The sequence below is a fragment of the Hemitrygon akajei genome, chromosome 30, assembly GCF_048418815.1.
Source record: "Hemitrygon akajei chromosome 30, sHemAka1.3, whole genome shotgun sequence".
In the NCBI taxonomy this organism is placed as follows: domain Eukaryota; kingdom Metazoa; phylum Chordata; class Chondrichthyes; order Myliobatiformes; family Dasyatidae; genus Hemitrygon; species Hemitrygon akajei.
Genome location: NC_133153.1, coordinates 23,457,039 through 23,466,949, shown reverse-complemented (window position 1 = coordinate 23,466,949; position 9,911 = coordinate 23,457,039).

Sequence of the window (9,911 nt, the reverse complement as noted above, 5' to 3'; positions counted from 1 at the left end):
CCAACAGAAATATACAAAATCTTCTCTACCTACTCCACAAAAGAAAAACAACAATTGTGTTCCCTTGCCATTCTGCACTGTCATTTCTAATTCATAAATCTTCTGCAGTGAAGTACGCTAATTTATCTCCATTACTGGTGATCCACACTTGTCTTTACCACCATAGGCTGTAGGAGTACATTCTGTTAACATTTCTTTTAGTTTTTCTTTCCATTCAGCTTGGAAAAAGAGTTAGGTCTCAAAGATAACACAGGTATCAATGATTAAACATTCAAATTCCCGGGGCATCTAGAGGAGGAATTAACTCATTTGCTTTATCCACCCCATTAAAATAAAAGATAAAAGAATGTCGTGTCACATTTGGCAGGGTAATTTCAAGGTTACAAACTCACATTCCATCCGAGGTCAGGAAGGGAACAAGAGAAAATCTTTCTATTAACATAGTAATGAAAGCAAATCACTTAGATTTATCTTCGAAAATAAAATGAATGTAAATTCCACAATAAGTCTCCACATTGTCTGTGATCAGATACGCCACAAACAGCTCTCAGCAGAATTATGGGCTGCAGTTGTGCCACCCAGTAGTAAGCCAATATGAACAAGATACTAAGGTTTGAAGGAAACAAGCTTCCTGGTGAGATTTAATTGTGGATTTCTATATGAGTAGGAACTTGTGATTCTTTTTAAACACAGGCAGAAGTCTGTAAGAGTTTGTACGTTCTCCCTGTGAAATGGGTTTCCTCCGAGTGCTCCGGTCTCCTCCCATGTCCAAGGATATACCGACTGATCTGTTAATCAGTCACTGTAATTGTCCCGTGATTCGGCTGGGGTTAAATCTGGGGTTGCTGGGTGGCACAGCTTGAGGGGCTGGTAGGCACTATTCCATTTGTATCTCAATAACGAAGCTTACAATTGAAATTCCTCTTTTGTAAAAGTAATTGCAATGTATGATTTCAATGAATTCCTCTTAGTCACAAAGTCAGTTTATAAATTCTAGCAAAGCTGGTGATTTCTTAAAAAACCGTGAGTAGAAACGTTTTAAATCATAATTTCAATGATGAACACAGTACATTTACACTTTTACTGATAATAGTGAATACATCTTTGTTCCTAACCCAAACTACATACGTAGTAAATTTGTCGATCTTGTGCTCCCAGTAGAATGATTCTCATTACTACCACCAGGGAGGAGGTGCAGGTGTCTGAATTCACACTCAACATTTTAGTACAGCTTCTTCCCCTTCACCATCATATTTCTCGACAGTCCACGAGTCCATCAACACTACCTCACTAATTTGTTCTCTTTGTACTATTTATTTATTTTTTCACATATTTTTGTAATTTATAGTAATTTTAATGCATTGCACTGAACTGATATTACAAAACAACAAATTTCACAACAAATGTCAGTGGCAGTAAACCTGATTTTTGTTCTGAACACTAGAAATTCTGCAGATGCTGGAGATCCAGAGCAACACACACAAAATGCTGGAGGAACTCAGCAGGTCAGGCAGCATCTGTGGAAATGAGTGAACAGTCAACGTTTCAGGCCATGACCCTTCCTCAGGACCAAGAAGGAAGGGGAGAATGTCAGAATAAAAAGGTAGGGGGTGGGGAAAGAGGCCAGCTGGAAGGTGATAGGTGAAGCCAGGTGCGTGGGAAAGGTCAAGGGGTGGAGAAGGAAGAATCTGATAGGAGAGGAGTGTGGACAATAGAAGAAAGGGAAGGAGGAAGGGACTCAGGGGGAAGTAATAGGCAGGTGAGAAGAAGTGAAAGGTCAGAGAGGGGAATAGAGAAAAGTGGGGAGGGGGAGATCTAGGCCTCATATGGAGCCAGTGATCATTAATGGAGAATGTGTGGAGCAGGTTAAGACCTACAAGTATCTGGGAGTACAGTTAGACAAGAAGCTAGACTGGACTGCCAACACAGATGCCTTGTGCAGGAAGGCACAGAGTCGACTGTACTTCCTAAGAAGGTTGGCGTCATTCAATGTCTGTAGTGAGATGCTGAAGATGTTCTATAGGTCAGTTGTGGAGAGCGCCCTCTTCTTTGTGGTGGCGTGTTGGGGAGGAAGCATTAAGAAGAGGGACGCCTCACGTCTTAATAAGTTGGTAAGGAAGGCGGGCTCTGTCGTGGGCAAAGTACTGGAGAGTTTAACATTGGTAGCTGAGCGAAGGGCGCTGAGTAGGCTACGGTCAATTATGGATAACTCTGAACATCCTCTACATAGCACCATCCAGAGACAGAGAAGCAGTTTCAGCGACAGGTTACTATCGATACAATGCTCCTCAGACAGGATGAAGAGGTCAATACTCCCCAATGCCATTAGGCTTTACAATTCTACCGCCAGGACTTAAGAACTTTTTAAAAGCTATTATTAATGCTTTTTGAGATAGTGATTTAGATGCATATCATATTTTTTACTGAGTTAAGTATTGTACGTAATTAGTTTTGCTACAACAAGTGTATGGGACATTGGAAAAAAAGTTGAATTTCCCCATGGGGATGAATAAAGTATCTATCTATCTATCTATCTATCTATCTATATTTATTAACCAGAAGGAGAAATTGATGTTCATCCTATCAGGTTGGTGGATTACCAGTTGGAATATAAGGTGTTGCTCCTCCACCTGAGGGTGGCCTCAACTTGGCACAAGAGGAGGCCATGGATTGACACGCCAGAATGGGAATGGCAACCGGAATTAAAATTCTTGGCCACGGGGAAATCTCGCTTGTGGCAGATGGTGCGGAGGAGCTTGGCAAAGCAGTCCCCCAATTTACAACAGGTCTTTGATTCTGGTCCTGGTTCTGGTTCTGATGTGCTGGAGGTGCAGAGAATCAGTCTATGAAACTGTGCCCCTTTGATTGTGGTATTCCACTGGGAACTTGGCGCCAATGAAAAGCTCAGTATACTGACTATAGTAATGAGAAAGTAATCATTCACACTGTGTGGTGAACTACATATACCTGTCTGGATATGCCCCCCCCCCCTCCCCGCTGACTGCTCCTGTGGCTCTCCCACAGACCGTGGCTCCTCCCACAGACCCCGGTATAAAGGCGATTGGAGTCTGAGCCCTGGTCTCAGTCTCCAGGATGCAGTTTGGTGCTCAACTGCTGCTTGTTCTTTCTTCCAGCAATAAAAGCCTATATCTCGCCTCACGTCTCGGAAAGTTATTGATGGTGCATCACACTGAAAATCAAAAGGGAGAGGAACTGAACTTCAAGCACAATGTAATTACTTCTAATTTATCCGCTGGTAAACCCATGAGTCAGTTACCACATGATATCCGAATATTCTCATTTGCTTCTAAGAGACATTTTTTTTTGTGTGCCATACTCTGCCAGAGCCTCGGTGACCACTTTTCTTTTCATGTGGTTGTCTTGGAGGAAAGATTCTGTGAGTGGTCCCCCACGTCCTTCTCGCAGCGCAGTTTTTTTTTAACGAGGCCGAGCTGCGAGCTCGACACTCAACCCGGCACGGATGGAAAGCGTGCCTGGGAGCGGCCCGACTGGATTTGAACTCGGGAACCTTCGCTCCGGAGTCCGGCGCGGATGTCACTGCGCCACCAGCTGGCCATCTAAGAGACATATGACAAAAAATTTCCTGTCAATAGGCTTGTGGCTAGCTATATGGTAAATCAAAACTCAGCACTTTCATGTTTGTACTAACGAAAGTGAAAATCTAATCCTGGTAGTGCTTGTGCTTTAACAACGGTCTTCTTTGACAAATTATAAATTCCTTATGGTGGACGGGCCGCAGTCAGGGCTTTTTTGAAGTTAAGTTGAATCCAAGGTCAAATGACATGTTGCTTGCTTCTGTTAGTTAAATCAGACACCCACTGGCCACTTCATTATGTACCTCCTGAAACTAATAAAGTGAACACTAAGTGCATGTTCATGGTCATCTGCAGCTGGAATCCATCCACTTCAGGGGTCAACATGCGTATTCAGAGATGTTCTTCTGCACACCACTGTTGTAAAGTGTGATTACTTGAGTTACTGTCACCTTCCTGTCAGCTTGAATCAGTCTGGCCATTCTCCTCTGACCACTTTCATTAACAAGGTGTTTTCATCTGCAGAACTGCTGCTCACTGGATTTTTTTTTTGTTCTCTGTAAACTCTAAGGACTGTTGAGTGTGAAAATCCCAGGAGATCAGCAGTTTCTGAGATACTCAAACCATCCCATGGTCAAAGTGCTCAGATCACATTTCTTACAGTCTGAACAACTGCACTTCTTGAATATTTCTGCATTGAATTGCTGCCACATGATTGGCTGATTAGATATTTGCATTAATGAACAAGTGTACCAAATAAAATGGAGACTGAGTGTAGAATCATATTAAGACCCCAACCAAATTGTATCATAGATATCCAAATGAAGTTGACCATCACCTAAAGCTTTTCCTCTGCCTCCTTCTGGGCCATGGTGGCTTTGGGTTTTAATACGTTGTTTTCCAGTGTTTGGGTTCTATCCAATTTCTCAGAGTACAAACAACACAAGGTTTGGACAATTTAAAGATTGAAAAGGTCAGGTTGCTGAGCCAGAGGCAAGGGTTGGGCTAGTTCAGCTCACTGATCTACACTGAACTGAGGCTGGGGCCTGCAATTAACGGGCTCCTGAACTGGCTGCAGTGATGACTGGCTTCTTGGCTGTGGACTCACTTTCATGAACTTCAGTTCTGAATGTTATTTGCTTACTTTAATCGATTGCACGATTTGTTTGACAGTCTTTTTTTAATGCGTTTGATTGGGTTACTTTGTTTTGCGCTGCCTGTAAGGAGACGAACCTCGAGGTTCTATAAAGGATGCGTACTTTGGTAATAAATGTACTTTGAACTTTAGATGGATGGCATAGTGAAACAGCTCGTAGAGCTGCCACCTCTTATCACCAGCGAACTTTGTTCGGTTCTGATCATTTTTGGTGTTTGTTTGGAGTATGCCTGTGAATGCATGGGCCTCACTGGTTTCCTCCCTCATCCCAAGGACATGGTATTGGATTAATTACTGGTCAGTTCCTCCAGTGCAGGTTAATGGTAGTATCTAGCGGGAGTTAATGTGTACATGAGGAAGAAAGACTCCTTGAAAAATTAGTTTGGATTTGGATTAATCTTTGAGCCAGAATAGCCTTAAAGGCTTCCTTCCAGCTTGGAAGAGAATATAAAATGATTAATGGCATATCTGAAATAAAAGTAGAAAATACTGTAAACACTCAGCAGTCCAGGAAATAGCTGTGGGAAGATAATATTTCAGGTGTAAGACTCTTTTATCTGGACGGATTAAAAGAGAAAAGTTTTTTTTTCACTTTTCTAGGTTTGAAATAGGTCTTTGACCTAAACCATTAACTCTCCCTTTCCACAGATGACGCCTGATCTATTGAATGTTCCCAGCATTTTCTGCTTTTATTTTATTTCAGATTTCTGGCATCAGCAGTTTCTTTGATTTTCTTACTGTGACTAACCAGTGATTCATCTTTTCTTCCTCTGTCAATTCCATCTGTTGTCCCGCTTCTTTAGGTCACCGGGTGCTCCCTGATATATCTGCCAGCATGTTAGATGAAAAGTGTCAGGTGTTGTTTTGATCTGGCCACTATGAATGCCTATCAGCTTCTTTTATTGAACAACAAGAACAGAAATTAAACAACTGTATTGATACCAACTGCAAATAGCCTAGCAGGGAGATGATGGGCCAAACAGCCACCTTTCAACGATTTGATCAGAACGTGCATTGTAAGGTGACACTCATTTTGTTAGCATCTGGCAATATGTGGAAGAAGCAGATAAAGCAAATCCCCAGGTGGCACCAGTTTGCAGCTTGGACAAATCTGCTGCAATATAACATCCTTGACAGAAACTTACAATCATAAAACTGACAGCCTATTAGAAAAGAAATTATTGCTTGGGAAAGGGGAATAGTAAAAACCTGTTCCTATTTTACAGTGGATGCTTGACAGTTAGTTACACCTTCCTTAATGATCCCCATTTTAATTGACCTTAGCCTTAAGGACAAAGTTTTTATTCAGTAATAACTGATACATATTTTATGCCTGGTAAAGGATCTCGGCCCAAGGTGGTAACTGTTAATTCCACCCCCCCCCCCCCACAATGCCTGACCTGTTGAGTTCCTCCATCACTTTGTGTGAGCTACATATTATGTCCCTTTCCAAATATTTATTTGGAAAAAAGACTCTTCAAACTGATTTTACATCCAATAATTTAAAGAAAGTGTGAATAACTTTATAACTTGGGTTATAACTTTATTTTTACTCATTTCCTTACAATGGCAAAGGCTATTTGGCCCATCAAGTCTCTATTGACTATAAGAGCATTCAAGCTGGTTCATTCCATTCCCTGAAATCCACTGCCACCTTCCTGGACAAGGAACACATCTTTGGGATGCTGGAAAAAGACTCGAGGTCACAGGAAGAATGTGTTAACTCCATGAGGTAACTGCCAAGATGCAGAGTGTAGCTGTGTTTCTGTAGTTTCTGAGTCAGCAGTACCAACTGCTATGAAACAGAATCAGAATCAGGTTTAATATCACCAGCGTATGTCGTGACATTTGTTGTCTTTGCGGCAGTAGTAAAATGCAATACATAATGATAGGAAAAACGTGAATTACAGTAATATATTTTTATATAATAGTTACATTAACTAAATAGTGCAAAAATAGATATTTTAAAAAAAAGTAGTGAGGTAGTGTTCATGGTTCAGTGTCCTATCAGAAATTGGATGGCGGAGAGGAAGAAGCTGTTCCTGAATCATTGTGCGTGTGCCTGTGTGCCTTCAGGCTTCTGTACCTCCTTCCTAAAGGTAGCAACGAGAAATCGGCAAAAGCTGGGTGATGGGGATCCTTAAAGATGGATGGCACCTTTTTGAGGCATCACTCCTCGAAGGCGTCCTGGATGCCAGGGAGGAGCTGACTGAGCTTACAAATTTCTGCAGCTTATTTTGATCCCTTGCAGTAGAAGCCCCCCCCGCCCGCATACCAGATGATGATGTAGCCATTTAGAATGCTCTCCACAGTACATCGGTAGAAATTTGCAAATGTCTTTGGTGACAAACCATGACATGCTTTAATAGAAAAAATATTTTATGTGGTTTGATACATCTGGAGTACCATGAGCAAGTATTATATTCCTTGTTCATTTACTTGACGTTAAATACTATGCCACAATAAAATAATTCTTTATGTACGTAATTGAGATTCCTTAAGTACATTGTATGGCTATGTTTTTCTTTGTTCCGTTTCTTGATCGTAAATGGTATCTTAAACTCCATTTGAGCTTTAAAATTAGTAGACATTTGAGCTTCTGCTGTACCAGAACACTAAAGGTTAGATTATTGAAAATACATTTTTGCTATTACTTCAGTCTCTTACTGATAAGGAATTTCTCGATATCCACAGCAGACCTCTGACACAGCACAGAGTTCCTTATCTACACATCTAAGACAATCCTAACTCTGCAGTGCTTTATAAACCCTTTGAATTCACCATGAGCAATTCACATTTTAGAGTAAAAAGCAATTACCTATAAGTCAACAACTCCGTAAGATTGAAGTAACTCTTATCTTTGCTAACTATAATAGATATTTTGAAGAACCGGCTTTCACTGCAACAGTGGAGAATAAGCAGTAGCAGAATTTGACTTGAGGCCTATGATATGACTTTCACTGCACATAACTGAACAAATATTAAGCAGGTTATTCAGGAAGCTTCTGACTATAATTTCCTGTAAATGCTCTTTCTGGAAAGATGCGGAAAGGATTCAGTAATAGCAGCATCAGAAATTCAAACTAATAAACCGGGAAATATATAAAAGTCCAATTTGATGCAAGAATTTTAAGAGGCATTTGCACAATTGCATTTCCTCTTTTGATATTCATTAATCTGCCAATGGATTTGGCAAATTTAATGACACATGCTAGTATCAAAAACTGATACTGATCTGATGTACAGCACGTTTCACATTCCCGGACAGAGGATGGTTTTATCATTAAAAGCCAAGTTTTGGAAGGTTTTTAATATATCGGACATTGTAAAACATGTAAGTGAAGGGATGACTGGGTAAGCCCAGGGGAAAAAAAGTTCAGTGGTATTGGTAAATAAAGAAAGCTTCAGGGGATGCTTTCCCCACACTGGCACTGAACTGACCAGTATCAATGACAACATCTTCAAGAAATATTTCAAACCCAATGTAGAAGATTATTGAGTTTGCCAGATTGTTCATAATTCTGACGTTTCCAGGTTGGGACGGCCTCTCTTAACACTGAAAGGGTAGTTTCAAAGAGTTTCCACAGCAACACTGGAAAATGATTGGAAAACATCCTAGGAGTGTGTCTTATTAGAAGCTCGAGAGCAAGCAGGTGACAGAAAGGTGAGCATCTGGACTCGCTCAAGATTCATTTAGGAAAAAGAGTGTAAAACCAAAATCTCTGACAGTACTCTGAGATGGATGATCTGAATAGATACATTTTTCTGTACTTATATTTGTCATTTCTGTACAGCTCCAGGTACTTAGATTGAATTATACCTTCTGGTGCTGTAGATTCGAAGAATGGGGTGGGAGGGGCAGGGAAATCTCACTGAAACCTATTGAATATTGAAAGGTCAAGATAAGAGTGGATGTGAGAGGATATTTCCTATAGTGGGGGAGTTTAGGACCAGAGCCATACCCTCAGAATAGAAGGGTGTCACTTTCAAACAGAGATGAGGTGCAATTTCCTTAGCCAGAGGGTGGTTAATCTTTCAATTCATTGCCACAGACCATGTCATCGAGTATATTTAAAACAGAGGTTGATAGGTTCTTGCTTAGTCAGGGTGTCAAAGCTTACAGGGAGAAGACAGGAGAATGAGGTGAGAAGGCATAATAAATCAGCCACGATGGAATAGTGCAGCAGGCTTGATGGGCTGAAGAGCCTAATTATGCTCCAATGTCTTTAGGTCTTGTGTTTATGTGGAGGTCGCATGCTTTTTGTATCACATGGATTTCTTTTGGGTGCTCCTCTGTTGATTAGCTACTGTAAGTGACCACCTAGTGTCAGTTAGTGGCCAAAACAACCAATAGGAAAAGCTGGACATATGTGAGGAAAAATAAATTTCATGCATAACATGCACATAAATAAACAAATACACACACACATACGCATGCATTTACTCTCTCTCTATAGGTAAAAACTTTTGACCATTCAAAATAGTAAGGTTGGACTAAAACTTCTTTGTACCAAATGGAAATTCATACCATCCTGTGCCCATTATTCAGGAGCATGATTGTCCATTCTAAAGTTTGTTGGTGCTGGTTTTTTTCCTGAATTCACCATGGATTGGTATTGTTTTCCACAGTCAATGGGCCAGCGGGGCAATGGGTAGAAATTTTGGAATTGTGGCTAAACTTGTTATGGTAATCCAAAACCCAATGCGTATCTGGCAGAGGAGAATTACACCAATTCACAAGAGCTCAGCTGATGAAATGCTGGAAGACAAAAGCGGCAGTTTGAGTAGAGAGACAAGGAGAGTGGCTGCGCCTGCTGTGAAAATTGGATATTGTTTAAAATTAGAAGCTGCAGACAAAGAAACGAGATGAAGGAGCAGAGAAAGACAGAGAGTGGAATTGTTACAGGAATCTCTGAACACTGAAAGCTATTCATTGAAAATACTGTACTTAGCATTTTCTTAAAATGCAACTCAAAGCCATAATTTAGCAATTGGGTTTCAAACCATGGTGATTTCAAAAATTCTTCACCATTTAAGTGCTGTTACATGTTTTTTAAAAGTCACAGGTACGCACAAAAGAATAAATTATGATAATTTCACTCTGATTATGCTGCAAAGATTCACACTTGGATTATAGCATTGGGAATGGTTGGTTAATTTGGATATTCTTATTCTCCCTTGTTATCTGATTATTTAATTAT